The sequence below is a fragment of the Gossypium hirsutum genome, chromosome A06 (genome assembly GCF_007990345.1).
Source record: "Gossypium hirsutum isolate 1008001.06 chromosome A06, Gossypium_hirsutum_v2.1, whole genome shotgun sequence".
NCBI lineage: Eukaryota > Viridiplantae > Streptophyta > Magnoliopsida > Malvales > Malvaceae > Gossypium > Gossypium hirsutum.
The window spans coordinates 12383107-12404586 of record NC_053429.1 but is presented as its reverse complement, the minus strand read 5'-3'; the positions used below and the strand labels follow the sequence as shown (position 1 = coordinate 12404586).

General features: G+C 35.2%; 1 non-coding gene across 1 annotated transcript; it reads left to right on the top strand.

The window, feature by feature from the left end:
* The first annotated feature begins 1469 nt into the window (after positions 1-1469).
* On the top strand, positions 1470-1575 carry LOC121231504 (small nucleolar RNA R71). The gene has a single exon (XR_005929562.1). It is a non-coding gene; the product is annotated as a small nucleolar RNA R71 (small nucleolar RNA).
* The last annotated feature ends 19905 nt before the right edge of the window (positions 1576-21480 follow it).

Below are 21480 nucleotides of genomic sequence, written 5' to 3'. Positions count from 1 at the left end.
GTGTAAGCACCTCAGGGATGGTGGGAGAACTGATGCCTTGGAGCGGCTAGGATTGTAGGAGGCCGCGCTAGGGGCCAAAGTGTTCCAACACTTCGAGGGAGAGAAATGTATGTGGCGACTGAGAGCATGTAGTTTATTCTCCTCTTGAACTCTGCCGTACATAGGCGTAGTGCAGCACCGAACTCTGGGACACTTACCTGGCGGATTAATCCACCTAGGCGAAATTGGACCGTGCTGGGATCATCGTAGTATGTCATTACAGTCTGAAGATGGAACGTTGAGCATAGTTCCATCGTGAGATCAAGGTATGTCAGCTCGATAATCCCAAAGAATAGCTCCCAAGGGTCAGTGGTTAGGAGGGCCCGAATCGCATCAACTATCTTAACTTGTTCTACGGCAGCCCAGTCGATGCAGCAGCCCGCAATTAAGGGTTGGGCCCGAAGTATTTGTAAAAGCTCTTCTTGGGGCCCTTAAGGGAACTGTAGGAGGGGGTGACGAATTTCCGTGGTTGGACCCGCGGAAGATGACGCTCACTTCCTCTTTTTTGAGGCAGGTACGGCGGCCTTTTTACCACGTGAAGATGACATGGTACCTGCATTTAGAATCATCAAGTCATATTGATGAGTGGTCAAAGTAAAAGGAATACAATTTTCAAATAAAAAGCAGAATTTCAACCACAACCAAACATAACTAATCTAATAATTTCGTGACCTTATCATTGTATGAAAATAAGCATAGTAATGGCATGTGTAGGACAAAAGAGTGAGGCTTTTCCAACAACATAATTGAAAAATGCAAATTGAATGATAGACATTGGCATGGAAATACCATGAGAATGAGCATGGTAAAGTCATGGGTATGAGGTTTCCCTAATAACTTGATTTAACACGCAATGCATAATAACTAACCTAAGAATGCAAACTAAATGATAAAATAATGAGAAAAATGACAAATAGTTTGAAAGCAATGAAGATTATGCTAACAATAAGTATTAGTAATAAGTAAAATAGAAGTGAAAGGAGTAAACAAACGCTAAGGGAGAGGGATTGAGCATTAAAAACGAAGTTGGAGACGGTGCACGGGCATGGCAGGGAGGCCGTGTGGAGTTGCAGCGGCTAGGGTTAGGGTTTTTGAATGGGGAAGAAAGTGAATAGTACAGGGTATTTATAGATTTTGGGCCACACGGCTAGGTCACATGCCCGTGTTCCCCAATTTCAGCCCGTGTGATTCGCGAATTTCAAATTTGGGCGCGTCTGACATTTAGTACACTCTCGTGTTCCTTGGCTATTTTCGTTGGCTTTGTCCTCATGACTTGCCACTGATATTTATTTAGTGACATCTCCTCAATAAACTCATAGGCATCTTCAGGTGTTTTATTATTGATGGTTCCGCCAGCAGCTGCGTCAACGATTTGCCGAGTCGAAGGATTCAGACCATTGTGGAATGTTTGAACTTGGAGCCAAAGCGGTAACCCATAGCGAGGGCACCTTCTCAGTAAGTCCTTGTATCTCTCCCATGCATCGTAGAAGGTTTCTTAATCCATTTGCACAAAAGAAGAGATGTCATTATGTAATTTAGTCGTTTTAGCCGGCGGAAAATATTTTAGTAAGAATTTTTCGGTCATTTATTCCCAAGTAGTAATTGACCCTCGTGGTAACGAGTTCAACCACTGTTTAGCTTTGTTCCTTAATGAAAAAGGGAATAACCGAAGACGAATGGCATCATAAAAAACGCCATTGATTTTAAATGTATCGTAAAATTCCAGAAAGTTTGCTAAATGAGCATTGGGATCTTCATCCTGCAAACCATCGAACTGAACAAATTACTGTATCATTGAATAGTGTTAGGTTTTAATTCAAAAGTATTTGCAGCTAAAAACAGGTCTAACTATGCTAGATTCAGTTCCTGTTAATGAAGGTTTAACATAATCATACATAGTGCGTGGAGCAGGATTTTGATTAACCACAATTGCAGGAGGTAGTTGATTGCCTTGGTTTTCAGCCATCTCTTCGGTTGGGGGTTGAGTATCGTCTTCTCGCTCATTCTCCGTGTATCTTAAGCTTTGTCTTATTTCTCTTTGGTTTTTACGAACTGTGCAATCTATTTCTTTGTCAAAAAATAGTGGCCCTGACGGGTTTCTTCTAGTTATAAACTATAAAAACCTACCAAGAGACGGAAAAAATAAATAAGCAAGTAATAATAATATAAAATTAAATTGCAAGAAAAATAAATGGCTAAAGTAATAAAAATTGAGCGTTCCTAATATTTCAGTTCCCCGGCAGCGGCGCCAAAAACTTGATCGCATGGTTTCGTGAAAGGTTTTCAATATTTATAATTACTCGTTCTTGAACTACCTATTATCGCGATGTAGGCAAGTGTACCTATCGAACAGTAGTATAGTTTTAGCAAGACCGGATTGTCGAACCCAAATGAACTAAAAGTACTAGTAATGACTATCTTTTTATTATCTAGCCTAAGAATAAAAAGGTTTTGTTTTAATTGACTAATTATCTAAACTAAGAACGCATACAGAAAAGAATTAGGGAATTGCTTTTGGGAAAAATCGATTGACTTAAGACAATACCTAAGGGAAAATCCACCTAGACTTTACTTGTTATTCTGACTCTGAATCGGACAATTTATTCATTCAACTTGTTCCGTAGAGATCCCTAAGTTATGTTATTATCCCTATTCAAGACTAATAACGTCTAATCCCTAGATTGAATAACCGATACTTTTCTCTAATTAACACTCTAGGGTTGCATTAACTCGATCTATGGATCCCCTTATTAGGTTTCACCCTAATCCGGCAAAATCTTGTCACCCTATGTCTAGGCGTGCAATCAACTCCGCTTAATTATGACAAATGTACTCTTAGACAGGGTCCATTCCTCCTCTGAATAAGAGCTTGTCTTGAATCAGTATCCTGGGATATTAAAACAAGAATTAGGAACACATAATTAAAAACAAGTTCAATATCTATCATACGATTCAGAAAATAATAACAAGATTCATCTTAGGTTTCATTCCCCTTAGGTACTTAGGGGTTTTAGTTCATAACTAAATAAGAAAACATCTCAGAAGAATAAAGAATACAAAACATAAAGAAAACCCAAAACTCCTAAAGGGAAATTGAGGAGAGATCTTCAGTCTTGATGATTAATCCGTCTCTTGAGATGGATCAATCGGCTTCCTTGGAGTAATTCCTTACCCCCTATTCCCCATCTCCCTTTTCCTCCTCCTCTAGGGTGTATTTATAGGCTTTGGAATGCCTAAAAGCCCTCAAAATTGGCCTTTTCTGAATTGGACTCAACTTGGGCTCGGCAGGGACACGCCCGTGGCACACGCCCGTGTTTGATTACTTTAGGCTGTGTTCGAGCCTGCCAAATTGACACGGCCGTATGGTCTGCCCGTGTTAGGAGGTCCAAGCTGTAACACCCCTTACCCGTATCCAAGGCTGGAATAGAGGACGAGGCATTACCAGACTTAACAATACACATAGACGAAAACCGGGCCATAAAATTTCATTTAATTCAAAACTTTTCGAACACATGCATAACAAACAAAGCTAACTAGATCATCACATCAAAACATATGACATGGCATGATTAATTAAACTTATAAACCATAATGGATAAGGACTACATCTCATGATCATATACGATAACTCAATGCAGACTGATACGTATGGTCAAAATCATAATAAAAATACATATCACAAACCAACTTCCTATACATGCCACTCACTTGATATTTCTAATATTCGAATTAATTCTCCCAAAATGATAGTTTGATAGTGTGATTTTGCCTCCGACGATCTCCAACCCCGAGCCGACCTGCCAATACTAAAGAAATGGAGAGGATGGGTAAGCTTTACGCTTAGTAAGTTCATATGAAAATAATAAGCAATTACTACCACGCTTTTCAAGATAAAACACTATAATTGTACAATTACACATGTTCAGGTTAAGCTGTGTTGTTAAGTTACAGTTACTAAATCATTAATATCTGAAGCTAAAAAACTCCAAATTTAGTTTCGTTAATTTTCCTTGAAACTAGATTCATATATCTTTCTCTCATAAAATTTCCAGAATTTTTGGTTTATCCAATTAGTACATTTTATTCATTAAAGTTTCCCCTGTTTCAGGGTATGACTACTCTGCCCCCATACACTACGAACCAAATTTATCCCTGTACTAAATTTCAACGACCATGACGTTTGTTTCCCTTAAAAATAGACTCAATAAGGAATCCATGAATATAAGGTATGACTCTTAATAATTTTTTTACAATTTATAGTGAATTTCTAAAGTCAGAACAGGGGATCTCGAATTTATTCTGATACTCTCTCCCAAAAATTATAATATCACATAATATATAACTCTTTTGCTCCCCATGTTTCTTTTATATGAAAATAGACTCATTAATATTTAATTCCATAATTTTCTTGAAATTTAATTCAACTTACACAATTTTTGGTAAATTTTCAAAGTCATGCACTGCTGCTGTTCAACACTGATTTACTACTAAAGTTTACTTTTACACAATTCACTTAATCCATTCCATTTTACCGAGGTTCGCTCAAATATTGAGCATATTGCTCATAAATTCAAATAAACATATACTTGCACTTGTTCATCACATAATCACTTTCACATGTATTTTCATTTAATCGATTTTCTGTTGAACTCATCGGAATAATAACAGATACACAATTGCCTGCACATTTTCCCATTTCCACACTTGTAGCCGAAGCTATCTGGTACGCATAGTAGCCTGAACTTAGTACTACACATGCGGCCAATAATCTGGTACACGTAGTAGCCTGCACTTAGTTCTACACACGTGATCACATTTTTCGGGTACTACACACTAGAAACTTCTAGAATGCAAGTTTTGCAACTTATTCAATTTAGTCCCTAACTTCAAATTAAGCACTTTATGCATAGAATTTCTTCACGAAATTTTCACACAATCATGTAATCATATCATAGACCTCAAAATAATCATAAAATAATTATTTATATCTCGAATTTGTGGTCACAAAACCACAATTCCGATTAGGCCCTAATTCGGGATATTACAACTCTCCCCCCTTTAAGGATTTTTGTCCCCGAAAATCTTACCGAAAAAGTGGTCTTCACTTAGATTCCTCAATTTCATATTCAGTGATGAAGAACTTTCACTCAGGCAGTGCCTCCAATATATCTCTTTAATTTCTCATATATTCTAAAAGCTTACGGACTCATCTCTTAATTGTTCTTAAAATTTCAAACCTTCTCCGTTTCCCTTGTCATCTTGACATAAAACCATATCTCAATTTGGTTAATGGAGACTAAAATTCCAAGAAATCCAACATTCAAAGGGACCTACACTCTTCTGAAATAATCATACAGATTTTTATCATCAATAAATCAAAATCCAATAACATCTGAATCAAATTACAATACACGTCATTACTTTCTGAATGAATAGGCAAGTTTTCACTGTGAGCTTCATACAATTCTTTCTGTATAAGCCTCAGAATAATAATAATAATACCATGAATCAGATCCAATCTGAAATTCAACATCAGAAATCGATCCTCACTGTACTCTTTTAGTTTACTACTCACTATCACATTTCCCTCTTTCCGCTACGAAAATAATTCTAATATAACCTCGAAAATAATCTTTTCTTCTAGTTACAAAACAATTCATCATGCCATCCTTTACTATTCATTCATTATGTTAATCAAAATCGTCTCAATTGCATTAGTTCAAGTACCAAAATATCTCAATTGAAGACATTAACTATAATTGACTTACTTGAGAAAAGTAATCCACCATACAGATTGAAACTCGCACTTTTATCACTTATACCTTTATTGTTGTCAAACCTTACCCGAAAATTAGAAAAATCCCAATACTGAAATCACCATATCATCCAAACCAAATCAGAAGTATAGTCATACTTGACATGATTATCACGAGCTGAAGAATGCACTCTGAACATGAGTCATAATTGACAAATTATGAAATAAAGATAACAAGAAAACTGAATAAAGAAATTCAAGATAAAAAAACTCAGAATAAAGAAATCCAGAATAAAGAAACCCAAGATACGATACTATGCCGGAAAATTGAAAACCAAACTCATAGGAAAATATAGAAGATCCCGATAATTCCTCAGAGAAAAGAAATCCAGTATAAAACATCATTTAATCTCACTGGAATCAAATGCAACAAGAACAATGTATCTTCCCATATATATACATATCAAATGGAGCATCAAGTAGAAGAAACAGAATCATAGTATCATACATATTCTCTCACCAATTTTTTTATCAGGTAGAATATAATGGAATGCCCGAAGGAATAGAGTAATACAAATTATAAACCAGTCAGGCTACCAATGTTTTCGTCTAACATCAGGATTAGAAAACATCCCCATATAACTAAAATTTCTTCAAAAGATCAATAACCATAGAAATATTTCTGGGAACGGATAAACACATAGAACATCTTAGAAGAAACTACTAAAATCTGTCTAGCCGTAACAGTCACACTCAGATATTACACATTTCAGATATCATTTCCCCAACTATTTCTGCCATCACAAATTTCATATTTCTTTTCACTAAAAAAGACTAGTTCTGAATAAATTTTGATTTGCACTTTTCTCGACCTTGTACCTTAGTAATTCGATTTATCAAAATAAATTTCTTCTCTAATTGGAACAATGCATAACTCCAATAATCCTTATGCCAATCTGATACTTTTCTAGCTTTGACTTTACTTATCAACTCATTCTTCAATCTCTAATCATATTTATAATTATTCTATCACTGAACTCTTTGGCTTCTCAACCGGAAACTTATTCAGTATAAATCTCATGAAATTCCATTATAAAACACCACTTTGGTAAGGGGAAAGGGGTCGTAGGGCCTCTAACTCAACTCTCATATACATATACATGTAACACAGTTTTCATCATAGCAATCATATCTCAATCATGTCATTCATTTTGAGTAACTGACATTCATATTGGTTTAATGCCCACTTTCCAGTTATCTCATTTAGTCAAGTATAATTATGCATGCATCCTGTGTTTTCTGGATAGCTTGACTTATCCATTCATCTACTCTAACAAATCATACTCATGACATCATATAAGGGTTAAACAAACATAGATTTTGCATCACAATCGCAACTTTCATTTCGTGCATCATCATATACATATCATTACAATCACATAATTCAGTCCAAACAATTTAACATAGATAAATTCATTTCATTATAATCATTTATCTCATAAAAAAATATCATTGACATTCATCAACATTCAACGTTCAATCAAGGCAATGACATTTTCATTCATATCATGATATTAGGAACTTTTACTCATACCTCTACGAATTTCTATTTATCCCGTTCATCTTATTAAGTTAATCAAATACACTACATCATATGAGCATCAAGCAAGTATGGATATTTATCACAACATGACCTTTCATCTCACGTTTTATCACTTATATATATATCATAAATTTTTATTCATACTTTTCTAAATCGAGACTCATTATAATCGTAATTTTATTCAAACACCTTCGCATCACATTGAACATGGGGAGTGCAGCTCGGTTGGAGAGTACATCTGTCTAAACAAGACGGTGCTCATACGCGTCGGGAGATATCACACTATCACAGATCAGTGGCATGTATAGCTGGACTTTTACACATGCTAGGTTAGTCCGAGAACCGACTAAACCATAGCTCTGATACCACTAAATGTAACACCCCTTACCCGTATCCAAGGCTGGAACAGAGTACAAGGCATTACCAGACTTAACAATACACATAGACGAAAACCGGGCCATAAAATTTCATTTACTTCAAAACTTTTCGAACACATGCATAACAAACAAAGCTAACTATATCATCACATCAAAACATAGGACATGACACGATTAATTAAACTTATAAACCATAATGGATAAGGACTACATCTCATGATCATATACGATAACTCAATGCAGACTGATACGTATGGTCAAAATCATAATAAAAATAAATATCACAAACTAACTTCCTATACATGCCACTCACTTGATATTTCTAATATTTGAATTAATTCTCCCAAAATGATAGTTTGATAGTGTGATTTTGCCTCCGACGATCTCCAACCCGAGCCGACCTGCCAATACTAAAGAAATGGAGAGGATGGGTAAGCTTTACGCTTAGTAAGTTCATATGAAAATAATAAGCAATTACTACCACACTTTTCAAGATAAAACACTATAATTGTACAATTACACATGTTCAGGTTAAGCTATGTTGTCGAGTTACAGTTACTAAATCATTAATATCTGAAGCTACAAAACTCCAAATTTAGTTTCGTTAATTTTCCTTGAAACTAGATTCATATATCTTTCTCTCATAAAATTTCCAGAATTTTTGGTTTATCCAATTAGTACAGTTTATTCATTAAAGTTTCCCCTGTTTCAGGGTATGACTACTTTGACCCCTGTGCACTACGAACCAAATTATCCCTGTACTGAATTTCAACGACCATGCCGTTTGTTTCCCTTAAAAATAGACTCAATAAGTAATCCATGCATATAAGGTATGACCCTTAATAATGTTTTTACAATTTATGGTGAATTTCTAAAGTCAGAATAGGGGATCTCGAATTTATTCTGATACTGTCTCACAAAAATTATAATATCACATAATATATAACTCTTTTGCTCCCCATGTTTCTTTTATATGAAAATAGACTCATTAATATTTAATTACATAATTTTTTTGAAATTTAATTCAACTTACACAATTTTTGGTAAATTTTCAAAGTCATGCACTGCTGCTGTTCAACACTGATTTACTACTAAAGTTCACTTTTACACAATTCACTTAATCCATTCCATTTTACCGAGGTTCACTCAAATATCGAGCATATTGCTCATAAATTCAAATAAATATATACTTGCACTTGTTCATCACATAATCACTTTCACATGTATTTTCATTTAATCGATTTTCCGTTGAACTCATCGGAATAATAACAGATACACAATTGCCTGCACATTTTCCCATTTCCACACTTGTAGCCGAAGCTATCTGGTACGCATAGTAGCCTGAACTTAGTACTACACATGCGGCCAATAATCTGGTACACGTAGTAGCCTACACTTAGTACTACACACGTGATCACAATTTTCGGGTACGCATAGTAGCCTGCACTTAGCACTACACATGCGACCAATTATCCGGTACACGTAGTAGCCTGCACTTAGTACTACACACGTGACCTCACAATAGTTCATTTGTATCGCTTCTATTCCGAAGGTTCAACCGGGAAATTCCTCACTTTTCAACATTTTACTAAATTGTCTGTATTCAATTTAAATTCATAACTTACATCAAATAACCATTTGATAGGCAGCCACATTTCATATGATATCAAAATATAATAACATAAAAAGAATCGATAGATTATTTATGTACGAACTTACTCGAAGTGTCGATCTCACTATCCATAGTACCAATTGTCCATTCATAGTATAATAAGACACAACTCAAATATCAAATCAACTTTTAAGAATTTACATAACATATATCACATATTTCATATATCACTTGTCATGTATCATATTTTTCTTGCATTTCATGTAACATTCTTTCATGTCATATTTCCACATCATAAACACCATTCCATCAACTTTTCCAATATATTAAATCATACAATATATGCAATAATAGTAAGAAATATAATTCAAACATAACATTGCATTATTATTATCATACGAACTTACCTCGATCCAGAAACGGCAATTTACCATTTTAGTCCAAAACCTTGTATTCTCCCGATTTAAGCCCGAATCTCGATTTCCTTCATCTATAATATCACATTTAGCCTAATAATTAGTCACAATATTCATACGGGTCCAAAAATCATATTTTTACAAATTTTCATTTTGACCCCTAAACTTTTGCATATTTGCACTTTTGCCCCAAGGTTCAGAAATTAAACTTCATCCTATTTTCTTATTTATTATGACATGTTGATCTTTTTTCCCTTATATGGAAACATCAAATTCTCACTCTAACATGTACTTATGACTATTAGGTATTTTTACCGATTAAGCCCTTTCACTCGTTTTCATTTAAAACCGAGTAGCACAAGTTGTCTAACATAGTTTAAAACCTCATATTCTATCATAAAACACCAAAATACACAAATTTCACCTATGGGTATTTTTCCAATTATGAACCCTAGGTTGAATTATTGCTAGCATAAGCTAAATCAAGTTACCGAGACTCCAACAACGTAAAAATCATTAAAAACGAGGCTAGAACGGACTTACAATCGAGCTTGGAAGCTTGGAAACCCTATCCATGGAGTCTCCCTTGGTATATATGTCCATGGTGAAGAAGATGAACAAAATTGGCTTTTAATTTTGTATTTTAATTCATTTTACCCCTAAATGACCAAAATGCCCTTTTTACTAAACTTTCCAAAAATTTCATCCATGTCCAATTTTTGTCCATAAACTTAGAAATTGGTAAAATTACTATTTAAGACCTCCTAATTAATATTCCAAATCAATTTCATACTAGAAACTTCTAGAATGCAAGTTTTGCAACTTATTCAATTTAGTCCCTAACTTCAAATTAAGCACTTTATGCATAGAATTTCTTCACGAAATTTTCACACAATCATACAATCATATCATAGACCTCAAAATAATCATAAAAATAATTATTTCTATCTCATATTTGTGGTCACGAAACCACTATTTTGATTAGGCCCTAATTCGGGATATTACATATGCCGTGTTGATTTTGTACTTGGGCTCATTTTCTCTGTTTTTGGCTCGTTTCTCATTCCTTTCGCTCTCCTAAGTATAAAACATGAAATTAAAGCATTAGGAGCATCGAATTCACCAATTCTAATTAGAAATCATCCATGAAATGCATTAAACATGGGGTAAAAATATGTATAATTTACGGTTTATCAAACCTCCACCCCCTCCTGTTTCTCAACTAGTTCCTATTATTCCTCAAAGTACAGAACCTATCACAGTTGGTAAGCCTCCTGTTGATAAGATCCGTAAGTATAGTGCTGAAGAATTCTGAGCTATAGCTGAAGATGATCACAAGAGAGCTAAGTTATAGTTAGGAAATATCTTCAAAGTTCTTGATGAATTATCTTGTTCACTGCTTGAATGTCTTAAGTGTGTAGTATCTCTATTAAAAGATTCAACTTATCAGTGGTCGAATACGTTGATTTCTGTTGTTCCAAGAGATCGAGTCATTTGGGAATTCTTTCAAACCAAGTTCCAAGAAAAATACATCAGTGAGAAGTTTCTCAACTAGAAATGTAAAGAATTTTTGGAGCTTAAATAGGGTTGTATGACAGTATCCGAATATGAACAGGAATTTGTTCGATTGAGCAAATATGCTCGAGAATGTATTCTGACTGAAACTACAATGTGTAAGCGGTTTGAAGATGGCTTAAACGAAGATATAAAACTATTATTCGGGATCCTAGAGTTGAAATAATTTGTGTACTGGTTGATCGAGCATATAAAGCTGAAGAGCTGAGTAAAAAGGTTCAAGTAAGAGATTGACGGGAAAGTCATACCAGACAGAATCGAAGAAATCAAAAAAATATCAAGACCGTTCCACTACTTTTGTGGGATACTCCGATGGAAATAGAGGTATCCGACACTCCAATCCTAAATCTCAGGCTACATCTATAGCGAGTATAGGTAGTGCTAGAAACATCAAACCCAAGTGCAAGCAATGTAACAAGCTACATTTTGGTGAGTGTCGAATGAAGAGTGGAGTTTGCTTTAGATGTGGTTCCTTTGACCACTATCTTAGAGATTGGCCGGAGAAATCTGAAAAAGATAATATTCAAACATCGAGGCCGAGTAACACAACTGCAATAGTAGACCACCTCATAATCCTGGAAATATGAGCGATAGTCATGGTGTGACGAAAGACTCTACTATAAGGTATGAGGCACAAACACCAGCTAGGCTTACGCTATTTGTCCGTGCGAAGATGCTTCTACACCAGAAGTTATTACTGGTACTTTCTCTCTTATTGATATTGATGTAATTGCTTTAGTTGATCCCGGATCGACTCATTCATATGTTTACACAAAATTAGTGTCTAGTAAAAATTTACCTATTGAGTCCATTGAATTCGTGGTTAAAGTATCAGACCCTCTAGGCCAATATGTGTTAGTTGATAAAGTTTACAACAATTGTCCGTTAATGATTCAAGGTTACTATTTTTCAGCTGATATTGGGCATGGATTGGCTAACTCTATATAATGTTGTATTAAATTGTAGACGAAAGCATATCATATTTAAATTTCAGAATGGTGAGATGTTTTATATTGAATCAGATAAATTGAATGGGTTACCTAATGTGATATCAGCTATGTCGGCACAAAAATATGTGAGAAAAGGTTGTAATGCTTACCTTTCTTATGTATTGGATACTAAAGTGTTTGAATAAAAGATTGAGTCAGTGCCAGTTGTTTGCGAGTATCCTGATGTGTTTCCAAAGGAATTACCTAGATTACCACTAGTCAGAGAAGTTGAATTGCAATAGAACTTGTACTAGGAACAATACTGATATCGATAGCACCATACAGAATGGCTCTTACTAAGTTAAAAGAGTTGAAAGCACAGTTGCAAGAGTTGACTGATAGGGGTTTTGCTCGACCTAATTTTTCACTTTGGGGTGCTCTGGATCTCTTTGTTAAGAGAAAGGATGGATTGAGATTATGCATTGACTACTGTTAACTCAATAAAGTTACAATCAAGAATAAATATCCACTGCCTCGCATTCATGATTTGTTTGATCGGTTGAAAGATGCCATAGTGTTCTTGAAGATTGATCTTCGTTCTGGTTATTATCAGTTACAAGTGAAAGATTTTGATGTACCGAAACCGACATTTAGAACTAGGTACGACATTATGAATTTTTTGTGATGTCGTTTGGTTTAACTAACGCTGTAACAACCCATTTTCAGTGAAATCGGAACAGTGGTTTTAGTACCACAAATCCGAGTCAGAAAGAAAATTTATTTTAATTGTATGGTCCGTATTATGATAAGAACATTATATGAAAATTCGGATAAGAAAATTTTACCGATTATGTGTTTAATTATGGAAAGGACCAAATTCTATAAAATGCAAAACTTGAATTCTAGTAGCTAGAAGGATAAAATAACTATGGAATTCAAACCCTGGGGTCCTTAAATGGTAATTAGACCATTAAAGAAAAGTTAGTAGATATTTTTGGTGATTCATCCATGGAAAAATTAGAAAAGGCTAAGTACTAAATTGGAAATCAAACAATTAAAAGATGATAATAGAAAATATCATCTTATTTTTCATCATCTTTCCCAAACTTTGCATGGAAAACCTAGGAGAGAGAAAGGAAACTAATCTAGCTTGATTAGGTATTTTTTGTCTCGTTTTTAGTAATTATTATATTTTTGAGATTGGGATAGTATAATCGATCTATTTTTGGGATTAATTTGAAAAGTTATCAAAGTAACAAAGTTTTTTCATGGATGAATATGCTGAAATTTGGAAATTTATGGTAGAAAATGAATGGTTGTTGATAGATAAACAACTTTTACAAAGAGAATTTTGATGAAATTATGATTTAGGGACTAAATTGAAAAATTGTAAAACCCATGGAAAAATTCTAATTGTTAAGAAATTCATGGGCTGTTATTAAGACATGTAAAATTTAAGTTAGGCTTGGAATAAGGATTAAATTGCATGAATTTCATTTTTCGAGCCTAGGGACGAAATTAGAATTTATGAAAAATTTAAGGGCAAAATGGTAATTTTGCCTAGGGTGTAAATTGAATCCAATTAAGTATGAAATGGATTAAATTGATGATAAAATTCATCTATATAGATCCGGATAACTCAAATTCGAAGCTAGATTGAGGGAAAGAAAAAGTGCCAGATTAGTATACTTTTAAAAATACGAACAAGTATCGAGGTAAGTTTGTGTAACCAAATTGAGTGTAATACCCCTAACCCGTATCCATCGCCGGAATAGGGTTACGAAGTATTATCGATCAATACATAACACATAACTTACATTTATCAACCTCAAGCAATCATCCTCATACATCATTCAATACAATCACATTGTCTCTTATGAGGGCCTACGAGGCCTTAAACATGCTTTAGAAATGGTTCGGGATTAAACCAATAACATACCGTGTGCCTCACAGAACTAGTGACACACCCGTGTCTTAGGCCATGTGGAAATAGGGCATACATACTAACTTGTATCACACGATCGAGGACACACCTATGTGCCAGGCCATGCGAAAACTGGAGGGTGTACTAACTTGGGTCACACGGCCAACCACACGCCCATGTGTCCAGCCCATGTGCCCTACGAAATGGCCACACACACCCATGTACTAGGTCGTGTGCCATTTAAGGGGTATACTGACTTATACCACATGGCCAGCCACACGCCCGTGTGTGAGACCGTGTGGAGCATACTGACTTCAATTCAATTTCAACACCAGAGGACACACAGTCGTGTAGCATGACCGTGTGTCACACATGGCTGAGACACAAGCCCGTGTCTCTACTTTTGTGGACAAAAATAGGCCATTTGCAAAGCCAATTTGCCACCCATTTTTCACATACCTACACAAGCTTATATGGTATCATTTTAAGTCACAAATATGCAGCCAAAGTTCATCAATCAATACACAAACATACCAAATCCATATCAACCATTTCAATACTCAAATCCATATTATTTACCTATTCAAATATCAAGCTATTTAACTTTCTTTTCTAAGCATAATTCACATCTATAATTCACAAGACCAAACTAATCCAAACATTCATACCAATTCAATCCCATTCATTCATTATAGGTCTATTACCAAACATTATAATTATATTCATTTACACATTCATAAGCATCATCAAGTTCATCCTTTTATGCCAACTCAAATGGCCAAAATACATATACATCAAACATACCAAAGTGACTCAAGCCTATACATGCCATATACCATATATACATAACTTCAAAAGTACCAAAATAGATGATCAATAGTGCGATGAAGTCTCTGACGATTCCCGGATCCGAGCTAGCTTCGTAAATCTATAGAACATTGAAAATTAAATAGAGTAAGCTATAAAGCTTAGTAAGTTCGTACGTTAACATGAAAGAATCACAACATTCATTAACAATTCAAAATAAACTGTATCATAGACATTTAAGTCATCAATTCACAAGCTAATATAAGGTTTATCCATATCATCATTCATCAATTCTCAACTTTCACTAGTTCGATATTCGAATGGTTTTCCGTACATGCCTGTACCGAGACATTTCTATTTCGCATCAATACTTTTATCGAACCACTTCGGTTCACAATTGCTTACAATACAGTTTCATTGATTTTTCGCTGCCATATTCCAACTATGGTCTTTCATATATACATTTCCAGGGCCTTGCCATGGTCTTTCCTTTACATGCCATAACCTAGTTATGGTCTTATTATTCGTTTGTCATAGCCCAGCTATGGTCATGTTAGGTAACTTGCCTTACTCAATCCACACATTTCCTTTATTATTTCAACATTTATCCAATAGAATATATACTATCTCAAATTCATACATCAAATAAATAGATATTCATTCAAATCCAATTGTACGAACATACCTCGTATTCGGAATTGACAGATCGAGTCGATTACTTGATAACCTTACTTTTCCTCTGATCTAAATCTGAATTCTTTCTTTCTTGATCTATATGTATTAAAAATTAACCCATTTAATCACCTACTTATTCAATTTAGTCCAAAAATACATATTTGGGCATTTTTACACTTTAGCCCCTAAACTTTCACATTTTAACAATTTAGTCCCTATTTCACAAATATACAAAATTCACATAATTAAATTTTGAATTGTTAATGAGTCACTAACAGTCCAAAACTTTCATTTATTTCACATTTAAACCCCTCGATTTTCACATTTCACAATTTAATCCCTATTTGACATTTTTGTCAAAATCACTTTACAAAACATTAAAATCTATCATCAAGCTTTCATATTTCATCATTAAACATCAAATAACTCATATATTCAATAATGGCAACTCTCAATGTAACACCCCATACCCGTATCCTACACCGTGGTGGAATACAAGGCGTTACCTCACTTAAACTCGTGCTTACAACCATTTTCGAGTCTCCAAGACTTGGACAAATTTAAAACTCTCTCAAACTTATCAACATATCCATAATATGGGCCTTCGAGGCCAAAACACACATCGTAAATCACTCAGAACCAACTCGGGTACTTTTACCAACTATATAAAAATGTCACTTGACATAGGGTCACACGCCCGTGTGAAAGGGGCACACGCTCGTATGGCCAATTCAACGTGGTCGTGTTGATGGCCTGTCTAGCTTACACGGCCTAAGCAATATAGGGACACGCCCGTGTCCTCCACTCGTGTGGAATTTATTTTAAATGTACACCTACAGGGGTTTTCACATGGCCTGACACACGCTAGTGTGCCTGGCCGTGTCCTTCACACGGCCACGACACGCCTGTGTACTAGCCCGTGTATAAAAACATGGACATTCTGTTTCTGACGTCAGCAACCCAAAAATGTCACACGGCCAAGGCACACGCCCGTATGCTAGGCCTTGCCCTTCACACGGCTGAGACACATAGCCGTGTCTTTGCTCGTGTGTTTATTATAATGCATACTGACTTAAAATTTTTACGTGCAGAGGACACACGGTCGGACCACACGCCCATGGGGTAGACCGTGTGTCACACACGGCCTAGACATATGCCCGTGTGCCTACCCGTGTGGACAATATAAGGCTATTTACCAAGCCACATTGCCACCCTTACATATGTAGTTCTATACAAATACCAACCAATACCAAAACAAGCATAATTCCTATAACCAAACCAGCCATAATAGACATTTATTCAACCATGATAATACATCTTTTATAAATTCAAAATGAATATTAGCCATCATTCAAAGCTTAATACAAATTGAAGGGTTTCCAACCCAAGCCAATACATATGGCCAAACCTCAATGACACAAAATAATAAAGTCTAAGTCCTATACATGCCATATCTTTGATTTTCGGTGATCCTTGAGCTAGTTAGGTGGCACTGTAAGGAAATGAAAAAGGAAGGGATTAAGCGTATGTTGCATATAAGTAAGTATACAACAACAATTTATCAATAATCAACATGCTCATAACACCAAGGTAGGCAAAGCATAACTTACTCATTACCATCAATACAAGTCACATATTATATATTGAGCTCATATCTCATGCGTACCAATTAGGTACATGTACCACTCACAACACGATTATACTTTTCTCGTTAGCTTAAGAACATAACTTTTACCGTTGAACCATTCAGAATACTACTGAATATTACATAAGCCTCAAGCATAGGGTAAGGTGTCGATGCCATGTCCTAGACACGGTATTATACTAGCTCGTATCTCAAGTTGATGTCATGTCCCAGACATGGTCTTATACTAACTATCATCTCATAGCCGATGCATGTCCCAGACATGTCTTACACTGGCTAACGTCTCAAGGCCGTTGCATGTCCCAAACATGTCTTACACTAGCCCTCGTCTCAATGCCAATTCCATTTCCCAGACATGGTCTTACACCGGCTCTCATAATATGGTCGATGCATGTGCCAGACATGTCTTACACTAGCTTACACACGAATGACCCAAATGTCATGGCATGAATATCTAATTTACTTCCTAAGGTTCCAACGAAAATTGTACTATCTCATTTATCATTATACATTCTCAATTTCACAATCAAGCAATTTATGTTGTAATAATTCAAGCACATATATTTAACAATGTAGTTGTATTATTTACATAGCATTTACCTCAGATTGCAAAATAAGGCGACTAGTCGATTTAGTCGGTTTGCTTGGCTTTCCTCCAGTCTAGGTTCAGACTCGATATTTCTTGATGTATAATAAGAAAATGCACTTATTAAGTCACTTTACCAACCTAAGCACTCAACAATTTAAAATTGGGCTAAATGACCATTTTTCCCCTAAACTTTTACAAAATGACCATTTTACCCCTCGGCCTGAAAATCAATTTTTATCGAATTTCTTTATTTCTCAAGACTAGCCGACCTCTTTGAATATTATACCAATCCAAATTCCAACTAATTCACACATTTTTCATATATTTTATAACTTATACAAAATGGTCCCTTTAGGTGTTTTCATGCTAACACCTTTTACAAAAGTTGTTTATGTCACACCCAAGACTCATATTCTTTCATAAAATTTTAAAAAAAAAACCCTAGATGATCTCATGGAAAAACCCTAGACTTTCAACCATTTTGCAAAATAGACCCTCATTTGAAAGCTCATGCTTCAAGGGTCTCAAAAGTACAAAAATCATCAACAAAGGACATGGAAATCACTTTCTTGTGAGTGTTTCGAGTTGCTAAAAATTTTAAGCTTTCAAACCCCCTTTAATGGCTGATTTTTGGTAGAGAAAGAAGATGAAAAAGGGATGATATCATCCTTCCTTTATTTATTTTTATTTTAGTCAAAAATAAGCTACCTAACTCACCAAATTTGAAAATTTTGTCTCCTCTTTGACTCTATGGCCGGCTATGCTTTCTTTTAAGGGTCTAATTGCCCTTTAAAATCCCCAAATTTTGATTCTCTAATAAAATAACACCTTTAGCTATCAAATTAGGACTTTTTCACTTTATGCGATTTAGTCGTTTTTTTTTACAATTAGGCTTACAAACTCAAAATTAACTCACCAAATTTTTCGTACACTAATATAAACATGCAATGATTCTGAAATAATGATAAAATATTTTAGTCGAATCTGGATTTGTGGTCCCGAGACCACTATTCCGACTAGCCCCCAAAATTGGGCTGTTACACTCAAGACCTTTAACAAATTCAAAATCTAAGGTAAGGGCTAGCTAAATTGAGCTGTAACGACTATAAAAACATAGAAATCATCAAAAAACCGAGCTAAAATCACACACCAATTGATCCCTCAAAGTGCCAAACCCTAGAATGCTTCCAAATCTTTCTTTTTCTTCCTTAATTCAGTTGAAGAAGATGGAAAAATAATGAATTAAAAATGATTTTTTTTCATTTAATTACCTTAATTTACAATTTTACTATTATAGCCTTAATGAAACCATTAAAAATTACCTAACACATGCCCGTTTATGTCCATTCCCACTACAAATGGTCTAATTTCATCATAAGGCTTCCACATTTAAATTTCATAGCAAAAAGGCACTTTAAACTATGAGAACATAAATTTTGCATTTTATGCGATTTAGTCATTTTCTCAAATTGAGAAATTAAATGATAAAATTAGCTCACGAAATTTTCACACATACATGCTGTCAAGCTATAAACACATAAAATAATATTAAAATAAATTTTTAACCTTGAATTTGTGGTCTCAAAACCACTGTTCTGATTTAACTCAAAAACGAGCTATTACATTGTGTTTAATTTCATGCTTGAAATGAATGTTGTATGTGATTGTATGAATTATAAAAATGTTATAAATAAATGAAATAATCACATATTCAATCAAGTTCGAAAAATGTTAAGTTCCATTTTAATAATGAAATTCGATGGATATATGTGATTTCCCGTAATAAATATGGTCCTGCATATGTTGCGGACAGAAAATAGCTCGGACGAGCAATCTTGTTTTAGCCCTCTCGAGCATCCTGTTAAATAGTTCTTGCAAGCATCCTGATCGGTAGTGATTATGCATGTGTTGTGCACTACCGCAGCTCTGTGTGAGCGTCCTATTACATGATTCTATCGGTTGTGATCCAGCATATAATGCTGACATGAATGATACTCTATATGAGCGTCCTGATATAGGCTCTTATGGGATTCCTGACATGGCTCGCTTGAGCTCTCTGTTACCTTATCTGGTGCTCCTTGATATTAACTCTTCGGAGTTATTTGTTAAGCTCTATGAGCTCCCTGAGTAAAACTCTTATGACTTTCCTGCTTAGCCTGGATAAGTGTCCTGTGACATAGCTCATTTGATCATCTTAATATCTGGCTCGAGAGTGTGCTTCTGAGTAAGTACCTTAATAGGTACCCTTGATTATGAGTTGACGGTTTATAGCTTTGTACACCTTAAGTGTACTACCTGAATATCCATCGATATTTTAATAATTCAACGAAATAAATTCCAGACATGAGAAATTGTAAGACTAAGATAACTATATCTCAAATGCTTCTGAAAGACCTGAAGGTTTATAACAAGATGAGCTCATCCATGCTTACTTGATGTACATGTGAATTATGTGACTAACTTGCTTATTTGAGTGTATGTGATTAGGCAAATTTGCTAATTTGTTGGAAAGCATGATATTGTTATGCTTATTTAAATTAATATGATCGGTAAGTTTACTTCCTATTATACGAACTTACTAAGCATTAAATGCTTACTAGGTTTTATTTTTCTCTCTTTTATAGTGCTCAGAAGCTCGCAAAGGTTGGAGATTGGTTGGAGTATCATCACACTATCCACCAGCTTATTTCGGTAAGAATAGTAAACTTATTTTGGTATAATGGCATGTATAGATTAACTTGGCCAATTGATGGCTTGTAAATAGATGTTTGTAATCTAGCCATTGGAATGGCTAATAATGGTTTGTTTTGGTATAGAATTATGAGGTTATATATATCATGATTAATATATATGTATGCGGTTGGTTAGATTGAATTAGGATAAAATATGAGTCTTTACTAAAAGGTAAGTTTGATCATATGAATGTATGTGATGTTATTTCATACATGTTATTGATGTTTTCTTGATTTATGACTTGAATTGGTTGGAAAATATATGCAACTATTTTTGTAGGCTGAAGGTTAAATTTGGGTGAGAAATAAAGTTAGGAAATGGTCTTATTTTGTCCACATGGGTGGATACACAGGCGTGTGTCTTGCCCATATGTGACAAATGGTGTGGCATATGGGCATGTAGTTTGGCCTTATGTACCTTGCATCTTAAAAATTGAGAAATAAAATGCTCAAAATTGGGCACATGGGCAGAGACAAGGGCGTGTGTCTCGGGCGTGTGTCTCAGCCGTGTGTGACACATGGCCTAGAACACAGGCATGTGTCTTGGTCGTGTGAACAATACATTTAATTTTTGGAAATTAAATTGACCGTACAGCCTAGCACAAAGGTGTGTGGCCAGCCGTGTGGCACAAGTCAGAGAGTTACACGGGTAAGGACACGGGCTAGAACACGACCGTGTGCCTCACATCGAATGCCCACACGGCCTGAGACATGGGCATGTCACTTGGCCGTGTGAGCTACATGGCCTACTCACACGGGCCTTGAACTCTCCATTACCTTATTTGGTGCTCCCTGATATTAA